The sequence below is a fragment of the Schistocerca americana genome, chromosome 8, assembly GCF_021461395.2.
Source record: "Schistocerca americana isolate TAMUIC-IGC-003095 chromosome 8, iqSchAmer2.1, whole genome shotgun sequence".
Lineage (NCBI taxonomy): Eukaryota > Metazoa > Arthropoda > Insecta > Orthoptera > Acrididae > Schistocerca > Schistocerca americana.
The window spans coordinates 254,635,655-254,656,085 of NC_060126.1; positions in this window are offsets into that span (position 1 = coordinate 254,635,655).

Sequence of the window (20,431 nt, forward strand, 5' to 3'; positions counted from 1 at the left end):
AGCAGAATTTACATGAGTTTAGAAGCCCAGGATGACAAGTGTCTTGTGAATAATGTGAGTCAGCGTTCCACCTTATCGACACTGCTTGTAAATCGAAGAAACAATCCAAGAAAACAGCATGGTAAAAGTGAAACGGAGAAAAGATACTAATGGGAAGTTAATTTTACAAGTAATGTTGTGTTCGCAAGCAGCACCATAAGGAGGCTTACACGAGTTGTTGATTCGAATACATAGCTACTTAGTCCACAATTCGACTTAAACAAGAAAAAAATTGGTGAAGGGTAGTAGGAGAATTGTGACTTGGTAGAATTCAGAAATGGATAAGTAGCGAAGTCGATAGAAGAAAAACAGAATTCTTCTGTGCATTATGGAACAGTAAACTAGACAGGACAGTCGTGTCATATCTCAAAGAGAAACTCAAAGCACTCAAAGCATATTCCACTGAGCAGAAGCATGTACAGGAACCGTGAGTCAAGTTCAAAATAGTATTCGATCTCAAACTGGATAGGTGTTTACCTAGTGATATAGTTCATGATGAGGGGGGCCCCCATGGCCTACAGCTTTTGTAAAGAAACTTTTGAAGAAACAATGTGATGCATAATAGGTGTAAAACAAAGTTCAGAGCTGCAGAGAGAGAGAGAGAGAGAGAGAGAGAGAGATAGAGAGAGAGAGAGAGAGAGCTGCGGCATGAAAGGTGATTTGCCTGTCAAAAGGGTAAGCCTTTAATGGCAGCCGGCCGCTATGGCCGAGCGGTTCTAAGCGCTTTAGTCTGGAACCGCGCGACCGCTACGGTCGTAGGTTCGAATCCTGTTTCAGTCATGGATGTGTGTAATGTCCTTAGGTTAGTTAGGTTTAAGAAGTTCTAAGTTCTAGGGGACTGATGACCTCAGATGTTAAGTCTCATAGTGCTCAGGGCCATTTGAACCATCAATTGCAACCGTAGTAGAATATTATCGAAACATATCTCACAATACCCAAAAAATTTTTGGCCCCATGAAAAATCTGTCAGAGACACCAATCATGTACGAAAGGTACTACGGAAACAAAGAAAGCTTCATCATAGGTTTAAGAGTAGTCGAATCATAGCTGATGAGGAAAAGCTGAACGAAGCGAAAAAGAGCGTAAAGAGAGCAATGAGAGAAGCATTCAACGAATTTGAACATAAAACTTTGGCAAACAATCTAAACAAGAACCCTAAAAAGTTTTGGTCATATGTAAAATCGGTAAGCGGATCTAAATCCCCTATTCAGTCACTCGTTGACCACGATGGCACCGAAACAGAGGACGACCGAAGAAAGGCAGAAATACTGAATTCAGTGTTCCGAAACTGTTTCACTGCGGAAAATCGTAACACGGTCCCTGACTTCAGCCGTCGCACGGACGCCAAAATGGAAAATATTGAAATAAACGATATCGGAATTGAAAAACAACTGCTATCACTTAGTAGCGGAAAAGCATCCGGACCAGACGAGATACCCTTAAGATTCTACAGTGATTATGCTAAAGAACTTGCCCCCTTTCTATCAGCAATTTATCGTAGATCGCTGGAAGAACGTAAAGTACCTAGCGACTGGAAGAAAGCGCAGGTCGTTCCCATTTTCAAGAAGGGTCATAAATCAGATGCGAATAATTATAGGCCTATTTCGCTTACGTCAATCTGTTGTAGAATAATGGAACATGTTTTGTGTTCTCGTATTATGACGTTCTTAGATAATACAAATCTCCTTCATCATAACCAACATGGATTCCGCAAACAGAGATCATGTGAAACTCAGCTCGCCCTATTTGCCCAAGAAATTCACAGTGCCGTAGACACTGGCGAGCAGATTGATGCCGTATTCCTGGACTTCAGGAAGGCATTTGATACGGTTCCGCACTTACGTTTAGTGAAAAAAATACGAGCTTACGGAATATCGGACCAGGTTTGCGATTGGATTCAGGATTTCCTAGAAGAAAGAACTCAACATGTCATTCTTAACGGTTCAAAATCTGCAGATGTAGAGGTAATTTCGGGGGTACCGCAGGGAAGCGTGATAGGACCTTTATTGTTTACAATATACATAAATGACTTAGTTGACAACATCGGTAGCTCCGTGAGGCTATTTGCAGATGACACGGTTGTCTACAAGAAAGTAGCAACATCAGAAGACTCGTACGTACTCCAGGAGGACCTGCAGAGGATTAATGCATGGTGCGACAGCTGGCAGCTTTCCCTAAACGTAGATAAATGTAATATAATGCGCATACATAGGGGCAGAAATCCATTCCAGTACGATTATGCCATAGGTGGTAAATCATTGGAAGCGGTAACGACCGTAAAATACTTAGGAGTTACTATCCGGAGCGATCTGAAGTGGAATGATCACATAAAACAAATAGTGGGAAAAGCAGGCGCCAGGTTGAGATTCATAGGAAGAATTCTAAGAAAATGTGACTCATCGACGAAAGAAGTAGCTTACAAAACGCTTGTTCGTCCGATTCTTGAGTATTGCTCATCAGTATGGGACCCTTACCAGGTTGGATTAATAGAAGAGATAGACATGATCCAGCGAAAAGCAGCGCGATTCGTCATGGGGACATTTAGTCAGCGCGAGAGCGTTACGGAGATGCTGAACAAGCTCCAGTGGCGGACACTTCAAGAAAGGCGTTACGCAATACGGAGAGGTTTATTATCGAAATTACGAGAGAGCACATTCCGGGAAGAGATGGGTAACATATTACTACCGCCCACGTATATCTCGCGTAATGATCACAACGAAAAGATCCGAGAAATTAGAGCAAATACGGAGACTTACAAGCAGTCGTTCTTCCCACGCACAATTCGTGAATGGAACAGGGAAGGGGGGATCAGATAGTGGTACAATAAGTACCCTCCGCCACACACCGTAAGGTGGCTCGCGGAGTATAGATGTAGATGTAGTTACTGTCCAGAGATTCATGGATGATGCGAGATATGTAAATGTGACTGATATACTGTAGATAATAGTGTCAGTGGCGTTAAGACAGAGATGAAATCACTAAAATAAACTAAGCTCCAAGGTCCCTGTCAGATGCGATACAGAATTTGAAACTGATTTAGCTCCAATCTCAACCATAATAGACCGTAAGTCTCTCGACAGAAGGTGACCCCTGTGGTTTGATGAAGGCGCGAGTCACACCCGTCTACAAGAATGGTGTCAGAAGTAATCAACAAAACTACCGTCTAATCTCATAAACACCCACCCGTTCTAAAATCTTAGAACGTTTTCTGAGCTCAAACATAATGAGGCATCTAGAACAGAACGACCTTCTCCAAGTCAAGTAGAATAGATTCGGAAACAACGTTCACATGAAACTCAACTCGCGCTTTTCTCACGTAACATCCTGAAAGCCACGGCTCAAGGCAAACAGGTGGCTGCAGTATTTCCTGACAGCACATCAACGGCTATTCAACTAGTTCTACGCGTATATGATTACTCTTCAATTCACAATTAATTGCCTGGCAGAGGGTTCACTGAATCAGCTTCAAGCTATTTCTCTACTTTTCCACTTTCGAACAGGCGAGGGAAAAGTGAACACTTAAATCTTTCCACACGAGCTCTGATTTCTCTTATTTTATTACAATGACATTTCCACCTACGGAGGTGGGCGCCAACAAAAAATTTGAGTATTTGGTGGAGAACGTTGGTGATTGAAATTTCGTGATGTGAGCCTATCGCAATGAAAAATGCCTTTGTTTTGATGATTGCCACTCCAGCTCGCGTATCTTATCCACGACACTCTCTCCCCTATTTCGTGATAGCACAAAACAAGTCGATCCTCTTTGAAATTTCAATGTTCTTCTTCATTCCTATCTTTGGTAACGATCCGATACAGCACAGCAGTATGCTAGCAGAGGACGGACAAGTGCAGTGCAGATAGTCGCTTTCGTAGACCTGTGTGTTCTGCCAATAAAACGCAGTCTTTGCGTCACTTTCTCCACTACACTATCTTTGTCCTTGTTATGACGTAAGTTACTCGTAATTATAATCCCTAACTATTTAGTTGAATTGACAGCCGTCAGATTTGTGTAACTTCTCGAGTAACCGAAAATCAGCGGATTCCTTTTAGTATTCGTATGAATGACTACATTCTTCTCATTATTTAGAGTTAGCTGCCACTGTTCTCACCAGACAAATATATTTTCTAAATGGCTTGGCAGTTAGTTTTCATCGTCTGTTAAGACTGTAAACTACAGAATCGTCTGGAAACGATCTAAGAGTTCAGATTGTCTCTTAAATCGTGTGTTTGGATTACGAACACCAGATATCACATCTGTTTTACTTGACGACTTTCCGTCAATTACTATGGAATGTGACCTTTCTGACAGGAAACCACGAATCTAGTGGCACATCTGCGACGACGCTCAGTAGACACGTAATTTGATTACAAATCCAGAATGAATTTTTCACTGTGCAGCGGCTTGTGAGTTGATACGTAGCTTTCTGGCAGATTAAAACTGAGTGCCGGACCGAGCCAAGAACTTGGGGCCCTTGTCATCCGCGGCCACATGCTCTAACGACCGAGCTATCCAAGTACGACTTGAAACGTCACCTTTCAACAATTTTACATGACTGTGCTTAAACTGACACACAATATTTTGTTAGCGCAACGCAATCTGACTTTCAATAATCCCTACAAAAGAATGGCCCTGACTAACATTAAACTATACCTTTCACAAATCACTTACCTCACAAAAATCTTCGCTACTCAAGCTACTGCAATACAGCGAGCGCCACTACTGCCAGCTAAATAAAAGATTCAAACTACAGAAGGCACTAACTACTGATAGGGATAGTTAGCAAATGAAAGATATTAATAGAGAACAAACAATGTATTTACCTTAATAGTCATAATATATATATATATATATCAGTTCATGACAAATTACAAAACTCCGCCATCTCTCTCCCCACATCCACCACTGCTGGCGGCTCACCTCCAACTGCGCAACGCTACGCGCTGTTCACATCCAGCTGCCGCTGCCCAACACTACAATGGCAGACAACAATGCAAACTAGCCACAGACTCCACACAGCACAGCCAGTGATTTTTATACAGAGGTGGCGTTACCAATAAAAAAACCTAAACAGCCTACTTACAGGCTCACGAGTTGTCATCACAGTTATACTTTCACTAGTACCTCATTTCCTACCTCCTAAACACTTTCGAAAAAGACGATCGTGTGAAACCCAGCTCGCGCTATTCATCCACGAGACTCAGAGGGCCATAGACACGGGTGCCCAGGAAGATGCCGTGTTTCTTGACTTCCGCAAGGCGTTTGATACAGTTCCCCACAGTCGTTTAATGAACAAAGTAAGAGCATATGGACTATCAGACCAATTGTGTGATTGGATTGAAGAGTTCCTAGATAACAGAACGCAGCATGTCATTCTCAATCGAGAGAAGTCTTCCGAGGTAAGAGTGATTTTACGTGTGCGGCAGGGGAGTGTCGTAGGACCGTTGCTATTAACAATATACATAAATGACCTTGTGGATAACATCGGAAGCTCACTGAGGCTTTTTGCGGATGATGCTGTAGTATATCGAGAGGTTGTAACAATGGAAAATTGTACCGAAATGCAGGAGGATCTGCAACGAATTGACGCATCGTGCAGGGAATGGCAATTGAATGTCAATGTAGACAAGTGTAATGTGCTGCGAATACATAGAAAGAAAGATCCTGTATCATTTAGTTACAATATAGCACGTCAGCAACTGGAAGCAGTTAATTCCATAAATTATCTGGGAGTAGGCATTAGGAGTGATTTAAAACAGAATGACCATATAAAATTAATCGTCGGAAAAGCAGATGCCAAACTGAGATTCATTGGAAGAATCCTAAGGAAATGCAATCCGAAAACAAAGGAAGTAGGTTACAGTAGACTTCTTCGCCCACTGCTTGAATACTGCTCACCAGTGTGGGATCCATACGCGATAGGGTTGATAGAAGAGATAGAGAAGATCCAACGGAGAGCAGCGCGCTTCGTTACAGGATCATTTAGTAATCGCGAAAGCGTTCCGGAGATGATAGATAAACTCCAGTGGAAGACTCTGCAAGAGAGACGCTCAGTAGCTCGGTACGGGCTTTTGTTGAAGTTTCGAGAACATTCCTTCACCGAGGAGTCAAGCAGTAATGGCTCTGAGCACTATGGGACTTAACTTATGAGGTCATCAGTCGCCTAGAACTTAGAACTAATTAAACCTAACTAACCTAAGGACATCAGACACATCCATGCCCGAGGCAGGATTCGAACCTGCGACCGTAGCGGTCACGCGGTTCCAGACTGAAGCGCCTTTAACCGCACGGCCACACCGGCCGGCAGTCAAGCAGTATATTGCTCCCTCCTACGTATGTCTCGCGAAGAGACCATGAGGATAAAATCAGAGAGATTAGAGCCCACACAGAGGCATACCGACAATCTTTCTTTCCACGAACAATATGAGTCTGGAATAGAAGGGAGAACCGATAGAGGTACTCAAGGTACCCTCCGCCACACACCGTCAGGTGGCTTGCGGAATATGGACATAGATGTAGATGTAGAAGTCTCATATCACCGCACACTCCGCTGCAGAGCGAAAAATTCGCTCTGGAAATGTACCCCAGGCGGTGGCTAAGCAACACCTCAGTAATATTCTTTCTTCCAGCACTGCTAGCCTGCTAGTTAAGAGAACTTCTGTGAAGCTTGGAAGGTAGGACAGGAGGAGCTGGCAGAAGTACAGCTATGAGGTCGAGTTCTGGTTCGTGCTTCGGTGGCTCAGTCGATAGAGCGCTTGGCTGCGAAAACCGTAGGTCCCGAGTTCGTGTCTCGGTCCCGCACACAGTTTCTTTGTGCCAAGAAGTTTGATTAACAATCACTTGTCTTCTCCAAATCTAGGCATACCGGTATAGAATTTTTGAGATCATCTGTCGATAGCACTCATTACTTCGTCTGAATAAAGAGATAGTTGTGTTTCACAGGAACGATAGCTTCTGAATCTGTGTTTACTGGCCGGCCGATGTGACCGAGCGGTTCTAGGCGCTTCAGTCCGGAACAGCGACACTGCTAATGTCGAAGGTTCGAATCCTGCCTCGGGCATCGATGTGTGTGATGTCCTTAGGTTAGTTAGCTTTAAGTAGGTCTAAGTTCTAGGGGACTGATGACCTCAGATGTTAAGTCCCATAGTTTTCAGAGCCATTTGAACCATTTGTGTTTACTGTTTGTCAATAAATCGTTTTTCTCGAAGTAATTCCTAATGGCCGAACAAGGCATATCTTTCAAAATCCTACTGGAAATCGACGTTAGTGGCATGTCTCTAGTTGAACAGATTACTCCTATTTTCTTTGCTGAGTACTGCTGTGACCTGTGCAATTCGCAGTCTTTAGCTACGAATATTTCGTAGAGCGAGAGGTTGTATGTGATTGCTAACGGTGAAGTTATGTCAGGGTACTCTAAAACGAACCTAATTGGCATACAGTCGGAACCGGAGGACTTCCCTTCATTAAGTACTAGCTGACCAACCCGACATTTCCTGGGTATTTAGTTTGCCAATATGCTATTAGAAATGAAAACAAATAATCAACTGTACAAAAAAAAAAAAAAATTCATTTACATGTATTCGTGAAAACATCTTTGAAAATATGAAACAGTCTTACAAAGAAATACGCAAAATGTACAAATGTTTCATTACGTTGGTCGCAGCAGCTTCTCGTGTCTACAACGCGATTTTGTAAACGCCCCTATGGCAGCGCCTCTTCATAGCTCTTAAGGACGGCAACTGTTTTGGGCTACAGCCGTTTGCGCTTCGCAATTGAAAGCTGTGAAAAGTGCAGCCGGGCTTCAGGGATTTCCTTAATTTGACTTCTCTGAACGAGTGTCTTAGTAGTAAAGAATAATTGTGTTATAACTTCATGCATGATGCGGAAATTTTTCACGCATCTCAGTATTTACGACACCATATTTCTTGATCTAAGCGCTGCGCTATGTGCAATTGTGTAGGTACATTCAGCGGTATATGTGGATACTGTCTGCGAAATATGTTGCATGTGGATTTGGTAACAAAGAAATAATTAATTTAAACTCAAGAACGATGCTGCAGTTTTGCATGCATCTCCACGTTTATGACGCCATATCTCCTGCTCTATGCGTCATTCATTGACACAGTTTTGTAGGTACATTCAGAGGTGTATGTGGATACTGTTAGAAAAATGTTTTGAGAAGAAAGGTAGTAGGAAAGACGTAATAAATGTAAACGTGATACATGAAGCAGCAGTTTTTCAGGCATCCCATCGTTTATGACGTCATATCTCCTGAAATACGGTAGGTAAGGGCTCTCACCTCCACAACTATTGTTGCATCACAGTAAATGACGTGTGTGCCAAGCTTGATTCAAATTGCTCCAGTAGTGCGCGCGTACACGTACATACATCTTTATACGAGAGTAAGTCAATTATTATCCGCAATTTAGTTATATTTTTGTTTATTTTGGTAGTAGTGTCGCTTTACGTTGATGACGCATGCTTTTTTTATTTGCTGTTATATCTTTGCAATTTTTAAGCTGCTAGGTTAGTTTCGTTATCGCTGTCGTGCTGTTAATCATGGCTGCTCCGCTGTCTATTTGCACCAAAGAAGAGCAACGTTCAGTGATGCGATTTTTGTGGTGTAAAGGCGTATCAGCGGCCGAAATTCATCGAAGACTTTCGGTACGGTACCTGAACAGTGTTTTGCCACAACGGAGTGTCTACGAATGGATTGAAAATTCCGAAATTGTTGCACAAGTGTTAGGCACAATGAAGGAATCGGACGACCGTTTACAGCCACAAATGAAGAAACCATTGAGCGTTCACGTGAAATGATTCTCTTAAACGATTAACTATTGACGAAGTGGCACATAGTCGGCAAATTAGTCACGGTTCTTCCTACGAAATCATCCATAACAGATTTGGGTTTCATGAAGTTTGTGCAAGATGGGTCCCGAAACAACTCACACAGTTGGATAAACAATCGCGCTTGGACATCTGCAAAAACATTTGGATCGCTATGGTGACGAAGGGGACAACGTCTTAGACGGGATCATTATTGGTGACGAGATATGGGTCCATTATTGCGAGCCGGAGAGTAAATGGCAGAGTATGGAATGGAAGCATCCAAATTCGTCGTGCAAGAAAAAGTTCAAGAGCCAACTGTCCACAGGAAAACTGATGCTTATAGTTTTTGGGGACGCACAGGTCCAGTGCCGGAACATTATGGGGAAAGGAGCACAACAGTAAACAGTTTACGTTACAGTGAGATGCTTACTGCCAGCCTAGAGCCTGCAATTACATGCAAACGCCGAGGATTGCTGTCAAACGGTGTGTTGTTGCACGGCAATGCCTGTCCGCATACGGCTGCCCACACTACTGAAACGCTCCAGAAATTCAAATTTGAAGTATTGGATCATCCTTCATATAGTCCCGATCTAGACCCTTCTGACTATCACTTGTTTGGTCCACTCAAACAGGCATTAAGGCGCCGTGGATTTGTTTCGGACGAAGCTGTGAAAGAAGCGGTACATTCCTAGTTCGCAGCTCAACCGACAACCTTCTTTTATGAGGGCATCAGGAAGCTTGTACAACGATGGGCCAAGTGCGTTGGAACGCAAAGAGACTATGTCCAAAAATGATGTTCTTGTAAGTTTCCAATTTGATTACAATAAAATTTTATAATTACTTTGCGGATAATAATTGACTTACCTTCGTAATATGTATGGTCTTAAGCCGCTTCGCTACACCGTGGATATCTGATTCTAAGTTACTCATGTAGACAGCTGATGTTGATTCGAATTCTGGAATATTTATTTTGTCTTCTTTGGCGAAGGAACTACGGAAAACCGCGTTTAGTAACTATGCTTTAGTGACATTGTTAGCAATGAGAGTACGATCAGACGGGTATCAGAAGTAACGTTTGACAAGATCAGGGATTTCGAAGTAGCGAGCTCACAGCTCGTTTTCTTGAATGAAGAGTCTTCGACTGAGGTGAGACATGCTTGCGCTAGGGAAGTGTACTCAAACCATTGCTGTTTATATCGCTTATAACGATCTGGCAGGCGATATTAATAGTAACCTAAGACTATTTTGCCGAGGGTGCAGTTATCTTTAGTAAAGCACCGAAAGACTCCCCTCATATACGAGCTCAATCGTTGGATGTGAAATTAATCTCAGGGATGCTTTTCTAATATCTGCACCTGCTATGCCCTGCTTTTGTAGTCAAGTCTGGCTCACGCGCGCTCTTCACTAGCTTGTATGTCAGTAGACAAGATTTGAGCACAATATGTGGCACGGGTGGCCCTATGAAACAGTAATGATTTTTTGTAGCACAACGGTGGAGACATTAGGATGCGACTGGACATACGATGGTCATACAGGATCAAGAAGAAGATAACATCGTGAGCAGTGCAAATAATAATTAGGATATGAGACCCTAGGCTTCCTTTGGCTTACTAATGGCTTTGGAACACATTATTATTATTGTCATTGTGGATCCATAAAGGAATGATTGTAACGGAGAAATGGCGCTGGAATGTAGGGAGCGTTTCCTCGGTTCAGAGTTAGTGCTGATTTGTTAATCTATTCGACAGGGTCCTCCCAGCACCTCACACATATCCGATAGAAAATTCGATATGAATCTGATTGTTCAGTACGTAGCAGGGAAACTACTCAGTCGTGATTTAATCGGATTCAGCACGACTGATCATGTTTTGGGGGTCGCAAAAGGCATCAGACTCAGACTCATGCACGACACATACACATGTAGCATTTCATCTACAGTAATCTGGCTAAACTGAATATTCGATATGACTCAGAGAGCACTGCAGAGTACGAGGGAGGTGAGCGTCGCTATGCCCCGAGAATCTGTCGATACAATACACAAAGGTGCAAAAATATAAAAGCTATTGGTGGGCAGCAAACTTCTACATATATATGTAACCAATCTGCTCACTAACTGCACCTTCCTATTCGATCCGATCAGGATAACGGGAGCGCGCACTTTCACGATGGAAAACGTGATGGTTGACGGCGAAAGTCTATCAATTTCATAAAAGTTCTGTAACTCCCAAATTATTCAAGTTAGGCACTCCTACAGGGATGCATTGAACTCAGAAAGCAGCTGAAAAGTTTAGCTGGCACTACACGACAATGTCACTGTGATAGTGTCTCGCTACGGCCGATCGTGCTTCAAAACATCGAATATTTTCAGTTATACAGATAACGCACACACATATACCAAAGAATGGAAGGAAGAACGGAAAGCACCAGAAAAACGGTAAGTAAGTATACACATGCTCATTCTGCTTTACCAGAGACTAGGCGATTAGGGCTGCAATGAAGTGAAAGAGAAAACCTAAAAATAGAAATAACAAGTTTTGCTGACAAGAAGTTGTGCCGCAAGTTGCACACAGCTTTAAAGTTGGTTTGATGAATGGCAGCTTACTCTAAATACATCAAAACATAAGTTAAGGAGGATGAGTACGAAAAACAATTCTGTAACTTTCAAGCACAGCATTAGCAGTCTACTGATTGACACAGTCACATTAATTAAATATGTACGCGTGACGTTGCAAAGCGATGTGAAATGGACCGAGCACGTCAGATTGTTAATATTAGGGAAGGCGAAAAGTGGACTTGGTTTTATTAAGAGAGTTCTGAGAAAGTGTAGCTCTTGTATAAAAGAGATCCATTCTTGACTACTGCTCGAGTGTTTGGGATTCCCAGTGGTCGGATTAGAGGAAGACATCGAAGAAAGTCAGAGGCAGGCTGTTAAGTATGTTGCCGGTAGGTTCGATCAGCATGCAAGTATTACAGAGAGGCTTCGTGAACTAAATTGAGAATCATTCGAGCGAACACGGTCTTTTCGTGAGGCACAGTAGAGAAAATTTATAGAACCGGTATCCGTGGCCGACTGCAGAACGATTCTACTACCACCAACGTATATTTCGCGTAAGGATCACGAAAATAAAATGAGACAAATGAGAGTTCGTATGGAGGCTTATAGACAGTATTTTTTCCCTCGCTCTATTTGCGAGAGGAACAGGAAAGAAAATGGCTAGTGGTGGTACAAGTCACCCACCGACATGCATCGTAAGGTGGATTCCGGAGTCTCTCTGTAGATGTAAAGAAAGTGGGACATATTGTCACCTATCAATAATAACTGAAAAAAGCTGCATAAATATCCAGCCAGTATGCTCAACGCAAACGATTTCAACGTAGCGTAAACGGTGGCAACTTACTTTACATGCACAGATATATAACGCTGTTGTCTTAATAAAACGCTGAAAAGTGGTATCGTACTCGTATGACTACAATATCAATGAGTCATAAGTTGATTCTGTTCAAAAAATGGCTCTGAGCACTATGGGACTCAACTGCTGAGGTCATAAGTCCCCTAGAACTTAGAACTACTTAAACCTAACTAACCTAAGGACAACACACACATCCATGCCCGAGGCAGGATTCGAACCTGCGACCGTAGCGGTCGCACGGTTCCAGACTGTAGCGCCAGAACCGCTCGGCCACCAGCGGCCGGCTAAGTTGATTCTGTGAATTCATACTAGTCCCTAGGTAGGGATATAAAATGATCATGTAGGATAATTTGTGGGTAAAGCAAGTGGCAGCAGACTTCGGTTCATCTTCCATATACTGTGGAAGTGCAGTCATTCTACAAAGGATACAGCTTACAGAACGTTTGTGCATCTCATCCTAGAATATTGGTCGTGTGTGTGTGCGACCTATATCAAACACACAAACAGAGGAACTCGTTCATAGAAGGGCAGCGCGAGTGGTCACAGGTCTGTTTGAAACTCCGAAGAGCGTTCCGGAAATGCTGAAAAGCCAGAACTAGCATACGACTGAAGATAGGAGTCAGTTATCCCGCGAAAGGTCACCTAAGAAGTTTTAAGACCGCGTACAATCTAGCAACACTCTCGTACGGGTCGTTGCCGTAGGGACCAAAAGGACCAGATCAGACTCATTGCAGTGAACACAGAGCCATGTAAGCAATCATTCTCATTTCTCTCCACACGTGATTGCAACGGAAGAATTCCTAACATGTGGTGCAATGCTATTTCACAGTGATTTGCGGCATATGTGCGTAGAATTGCACGCTGAATAGCAAACGACATGTTCGGATCTGTTGAGACCTCATGAACAGAATGGTGCAGGCGAAAAACACATAGTTAAATAGAAGTAGAGCTTTCATTAATGATGATAAAAAAAGATCTGTGAGACAATCTGAGTAGCCGTTTTAGGCTGTTTGCAGTTGATACTGTCGTTTATCATCTAGTAAAGTCATTAGAAGATAAAAACAAACTGCAAAACAATTTAGAAAATATATCTAAATGGTGCGAAAATTGGCAGTTGACCCTAGATAATGAAAAATATGAAGTCATCTAGATGAGTGTTAAAAGGAAGCCGTTAAACTTCTGTTGCACGATGAATCAATCAACTATGAAGGCCGTAAATTCAACTAAATACCTAGGAAATACGATTACGAATAACTTAAATTGGAAAGAACACATAGAAAATGTCGTGGGAAAGGCCCACCGAAGATTGCGATTTATTGGCAAAATACTTAGAAGATGCAGCAGATATACACAAGCGACTGCCTACACTACGATTGTCCGTCTACATATACAATACTGCTGCACGTTCTGGGATCCGTCCCAGACAGTATTAAAGGAGTACATCGAGAAAGTTCAAAGAGGAGCAGCTCGTTTTGTATCATTCCGAAATAGGGGAGAGAGTGTCAGTGACATGATACAGTATTTGGGTGGACAGCATTAAAACAAAGGCGAATCTTCTCATGAAATTCCAATCGCAAACTTTCTCCTCCGCGGCCGGCCGGTGTGGCCGAGCGGTTCTAGGCGCTCCAGTCTGGAACCGCGCGACCACTACGGTCGCAGGTTCGAATCCTGCCTCGGGCATGGATGTGTGTGATGTCCTTAGGTTAGTTAGGTTTAAGTAGTTCTAAGTTCTAGGGGAGTGATGACCTCAGATGTTAAGTCCCATAGTGCTCAGAGCCATTTGTACAATTTTTCTCCTCCGCACGCGATAATATCTTGTTGACGCCGATCTACAAAGGGAGAAACGAGCATCATAATAAAGTAAGAGAAATCAGAGCTCGCACTGAAAGATACAGGTGTTCATTTTTTCCGTGTGCTGTTCGAGATTGGAATAATAGAAAATAATTGTGAACGTGGTTCGATGAACCCTTTGTCAGGCACTTAAGTGTGATTTGCAGAGTATCGATGTACATGTATATATAGATGTGGAAAAATGCCTGAAATGAAATGAGTAGTAAAAACTGGAAGCATTTGAAATTTTTTGTTACAAAACAGAGTTAAAAATTAAATCAGCTCTTAGAGTACAAAATGAATAACTGAGGGTACAAATCTGTTGAAAAACCGAACCAATGGAAACTTATGTTGGTGTTATACGTCGTAAGCCATATTCTGGTCAACTGAGACGCCATGAATAGAATGGTACAGTAGATAAAAACACGAACGATTCCATTTCCTGTTACTTGATGTAGCTTGCCCTGTTTCCGTTTGTCTGCTGGCTTGTTTGTTTGTCCACCCAGAAATAATTTCTATTGCAAGTATGTACACTACTGGCCATTAAAATTGGCACACCACGAAGATGACGTGCTACAGACGCGAAATTTAACCGACAGGAAGAAGACGATGTGATATGCAAAGCTTTTCAGAGCATTCACACAAGGTTGGCGCCGGTGGCGACACCTACAACGTGACGACAAGATGAAAGTTTTCAACCGATATCTCATACACAAACAGCAGTTGACCACCGTCGCCTGGTGAAACGCTGTTGTGATGCCTCGTGTAAGGAGGAGAAATGCGTACCATTACGTTTCCGACTTTGATAATGGTGGGATTGTAGCCTATCGCGATTGCGGTTTATCGTATTGCGACATTGCTGCTCGCGTTGGTCGAGATCCAATGACTGTTAGCAGAATATGGAATCGGTGGGTTCAGGAGGGTAGTACGGAACGCCGTGCTGGATCCCAACGGCCTCGTATCACTAGCAGTCGAGATGACAGGCATCTTATCCGCATGGCTGTAACGGATCGTGTAGCCACGTCTCGATCCCTGAGTCAACAGATGGGGACGTTTGCAAGACAACAACCATCTGCACGTACAGTTCGATGAAGTTTGCAGCAGCACGGACTATCAGCTTGGAGACCGTGGCTGCGGTTACACTTGACGCTGCATCACAGACAGGAGCGCCTGCGATGGTGTACTCAACGACGAACCTGGGTGCACGAGTGGCAAAACGTCATTTTTTCGGATGAATCCAGGTTCTGTTTACACCATCATGATTGTCGCATCCGTGTTTGGCGACATCGCAGTGAACGCACATTGGAAGCGTGTATTCGTCATCGTCATACTGGCGTATCACCCGGCGTGATGGTATGGGGTGCCATTGGTTACACGTCTCGGTCACCTCTTGTTCGCATTGACGGCACTTTGAACAGTGGACGTTACATTTCAGATGTGTTACGACCCGTGGCTCTACCCTTCATTCGATACGTTCGAAACCCTACATTTCAGCAGGATAATGCACAACCGCATGTTGCAGGTCCTGTAAGGGCCTTTCTGGATACAGAAAATGTTCGACTGCTGCCATGGCCAGCACATTCTCGAGATCTCTCACCAACTGAAAACGTCTGGTCAATGGTGGCCAAGCAAATGGCTCGTCACAATACGCCAGTCACTGCTTTGATGAACTGTGGTACCGTGTTGAAGCTGCATGGGCAGCTGTACCTGTACACGCCATCCAAGCTCTGTCTGACTCAATGCCCAGACGTATCAAGGCCGTTATTACGGCCAGAGGTGGTTGTTCTGGGTACTGATTTCTCAGGATCTACACACCAAAATTGCGTGACAATTTCAGTTCTAGTACAATATATTTGTCCAATGAATACCCGTTTATCATCCGTATTTCTTCTTGGTGTAGCAATTTTAATGGCCAGTAGTGTATTATGAGCTGTGTATTCAAGGAACTATTCCGTACGCCTTACATCTACAACAATTACTAACGTGTGAGAGGACTGCAAAAAGAAAGTTACACATGTCGTCTCGCGCTAAGACCATTGCGCAAGAGTGGCGCATTGTTTGAAGCGGCTCCTGCCGACACAGTTCTGCTACGGTTTTGATGAAGTGGGCGAGTGAAATGACGCGGCAACTGGAAAATTACTCAAATGTTGATGTACACGAGACAGTACGATTCTTGTGGCCAATACGTCTGAATTTTACACAGATTCTCCGTAAATTTCTGGCGGTGTATGGATCAAATGTAATGTCGTGTTAGGCATAGTCAAATGGTGCCGGACGGAGTGGGTGATGCTGGACGGGAAGAAGGGCCATCATCACCGGCCATAGACGACAGGGTCCAGGCAATCGAGGTACTTTTTCGCAACAACCGCAGATGTTCCAACGATGAGGACATTCACATAACTGATCTCGAACGGTCCCGTGACCAAGGAGCGGATTTCTGTCGTCCAGAAACTGAACGATTTGTAGAGCCTTCCGACCGTTGTTTACACAGACTGCAGTATTTGAACGGTGTGCGTACTGGGAGAAATGGCTATGAAAAATGTAGATATCGTGAGAAATGACAATTTGTTTGCTATATTTGACAATTTATTTGGCATGTTACCGCTATGAGCATCTTCGCTTGTCTGAACACATGAGTGATACATGTTCTTAGGCTACCATAGCTGATAGTGTTACTGGCAAGTGAAATTCCCCATCGCACCCTTCGCCGATTTAGTGGTAAGATGGCCCAGTGGATAGCCCGTCAAAAGCTGAAAACAGATCAAGCATGAGAACAGGAAGAATATGTACTGAATTGTGAAAAAAGAAGCTAAATAGAAACAGTGAACGGTCCAAGCTTACAAGTGCAGTATTGAGCATATTTAAATAGCCGTGGCGTCGTGGTTAGGAGGTGACGGTACTAGACTGTTAGATGGCCCTCCCCCCCACCTCCCCTCCCCCCTTGCCGGCACGGTAGCTCAGCGTGTTCGGTCAGAGGGTTAGCTGCCCTCTGTAATAAAAAATTTAAAAAAAACTGAGTTAATGGATCAACGACGAAATGAACCCGGTGTTTTGCGAAGTCCGCCGCGAGAAGACAAAAAAAAAAAAAAAAAAAAAATAAAAAAAAAAAAGACACGAATTTTTTTCACAACATTATGAACTGTCCGTCCGGTCATGGAAATGTTTGTTTTCTTTCTGTAGCCTTAGCAGCTGTCATACTATACATTGTTTATAGAATATGAGACACGTGGTGAGGATACGTTACCGTCACAAGTAAACGTGATGAATAGTGAGAGCAGGCGAGACACTACATAGACGACTGACAGAGATGAAAACAAACAAATAAACCGGTCTGAACTGTGTTACTACAAAGGAATTAAAGAGTCAAAACTTCCAAAACGGAACGCCGTTTCAAAAATGTTAAGAACTGTTGCTACTTTGCTTTTTTTTTGTACAGCTCAATACCACTTCTTTCATGCGTGATCTGTGTCCAGTTTTTGACGAGCTGACCACTGGTCCATCTTACCACTAAATCTGAGTGGTGGGGGGGGGGGGGATACAAGGGATGCAAAGGGGAGTTTCCCTTGTGAGTAGAGTTCAGGCGAGCGAGGGAGGCAGTTGCCCGCTAGAGGGGCAGAATAAGGCTTTGGCTCTGAGCACTATGGGACTTAACATCTATGGTCATCAGTCCCCTAGAACTTAGATCTACTTAAACCTAACTAGCCTAAGGACAGCACACAACACCCAGTCATCACGAGGCAGAGAAAATCCCTGACCCCGCCGGGAATCGAACCCGGGAACCCGGGCGTGGGAAGCGAGAACGCTACCGCACGACCACGAGCTGCGGACTGCAGAATAAGGAGCTTGGATGGCACCGCACAGGGAATGAATTTTTATTTGAGATGCTCCATCATGTGACTGAGGATTGAAAATCATTTTGAGATGATTGCATAGAGAGACGACACATCTGGAAGGCGGTATAACATGTTTCAAGCGCTAATCGCGAAGTATTGTTGTGTAAAGATTTCATTGTGCTGACATCCACGTGTTGGCATTCAGAATGGATTATCAGTCATGTATTAAGCATTATAATTAGTTCAAAAAACTGCACCACACAAGAGGACTGTAGTGATTGCAGCTTATGGAATATCGTCTCAGTTACGTGACTGGATTCATGATTTCCTGTCAGAGGGGTCACAGTTCGTAGTAATTGACGGAAAGCCATCGGGTAAAATAGAAGTCATTTCTGGCGTTCCCCAAGGTAGTGTTGTAGGCCGTCTGCTGTTCCTTATCTATATAAAAGATTTAGGAGATAATCTGAGGAGCCGTCTATCTTGTTTGCAGATGATGCTGTCGTTTATTGTCTGGTAAAACCATCAGAAGATAAAAACAAATTGCAAAACGATTTATAAAATATATCTAAATGGTGCAAAAATTGGCAGTTGACCCTAAATAATGACAAATATGAGATTATCCACTTTAGTGCTAAAAGGAAACCTATAAACTTCGGTTACACGATAAATATGTAAATTCTAAAGGCCGCACATTCAGCTACACACCTAGGAATTACAATTAAGAACAACTTAAATTGGAAGGAACACACAGAAAATGTTGTGGGGAAGGGAAACCAAAGACTGTGTTTCACTGGCACAACACTTATAAAATGTAACACATTTACTAAAGAGACTTCCTATACTACGCTCGTTTGTCTTTTTTTAGAGTACTGTTGCGCAGTCTGTACCAGATAAGACTAACGGATTACATCGAGAATGTTGAGACAAGAACAGCACGTGGTGTATTATCACGAAATAGGGGAGGGGGTGTCGCGGACATGATACGGGATTTGGAAAGGGCACCATTAAAACAAAGGCGTTTTTCGTTGTAGCGGAATCTTCCCACGAAATTTCAATTACCAGCTTTCTCCTCCGAACGCAAAAATATTTTATTGACGCCGACTTACATAGGGAGCAACGATCATCATAATAAAATAAGGGAAATCAGAGCTCGCTCGGAAAGATACAGGTGTTCGTTTTCCCATGCGCTGCTCGAGAGTGGAATAATAGAGAATTATTGTAAATATGGTTCGATGAATCCTCTACCAGTCACTCAAGTGTGATTTGCAGAGTATTCTTGTAGATGTATATGTAGATGTAGATCGTTAGCTGAAAGTATATCATTTAAAAGGGCAAATAGTAGTTTTCTGTAATTTAGATACTGAGTGTAAAAGTAATTTTTATGGTGGTATGACAATGCTAAGAAAAGGTTATTTATTGTTTATGTTCAAGTCGCTTTTGTGTCATTAAAAGGATTCAGTATAACTGCAGAATACGTTCTTTTTGTCATTTATAAATATTTCACGAAGCTTATCCCAAGTATTGCTTGACTTAACCATATTTTCAGAAAAGGAACAAAAGTTTAATTTGATAAAGCAGCCTGATAAATAAATAAAATAAGTCAGGTAAGGTAGGTGGTCATGCAGTTAGGCACTTCACATTCTTGCACGGTGCAGACGGAGTAGAGCAGACTTATCCGTCGTGAGTAAAGAAACGTTTGTGGGTCCTAATCGAATCTTCAGGATGAAAATTAGGAACAATACGAAGGGCGTTTGAAAAGTCCATGCAAAAACAAAAACCACTTACGTGTTTGGGGTATACCTTTTTTTATTTTTCGACACAGTCTCCTTTTATACTTATGCACTTCGTCCAACGCTGTTCTAATTTGTTGATCCCTTCCGAATAGAAAGGAATTGTCCAAGTCTGCAAAATAGCTATTAGTTGCTGCGATCACCTCCTCGTTCGAATAAAATCTTGGTTCCGCCACCATTTCTTCAAATTGAGGAAGAAATTGTAGTCCGAGGGAGCCAAGTCTGGAGAATAGGGGGATGTGAAACGAGTTTGAGTCCTGTTTCCATTAATTTTGCGACCACAGCTGCTGAGGTGTGTGCTGGTGCATTGTCGTGATGGAAAAGGACTTTTTGCGGTGCAATCGCCGGCGTTTTTCTTGCAGCTCGGTATTCAAACGGTTCAGTGACGATGAATAATATGCACCTGTAATACTTTTACCCTTTTCCAGATAGTCGATGAGGATTATCCCTTTCGAGTCACAAAAGACTGTCGCCATAACCTTTCCGGCCGAAACAATGGTCTTCGCCTTTTTTGGTGCAGATTCTCAATTGGTAACCCATTGTTTAGATTGTTGTTTGGTCTCAGGAGTATAGTAATGTATCCATATTACATCCACAGTGACAAAACGACGCTTAAAGTCTTGCGGATTCTTCCTGTCTTCCTGAAAAGCTACAAACCATCCTTGCAACACTTCACACAATTCCGTTTTCGGTCAAGCGTGA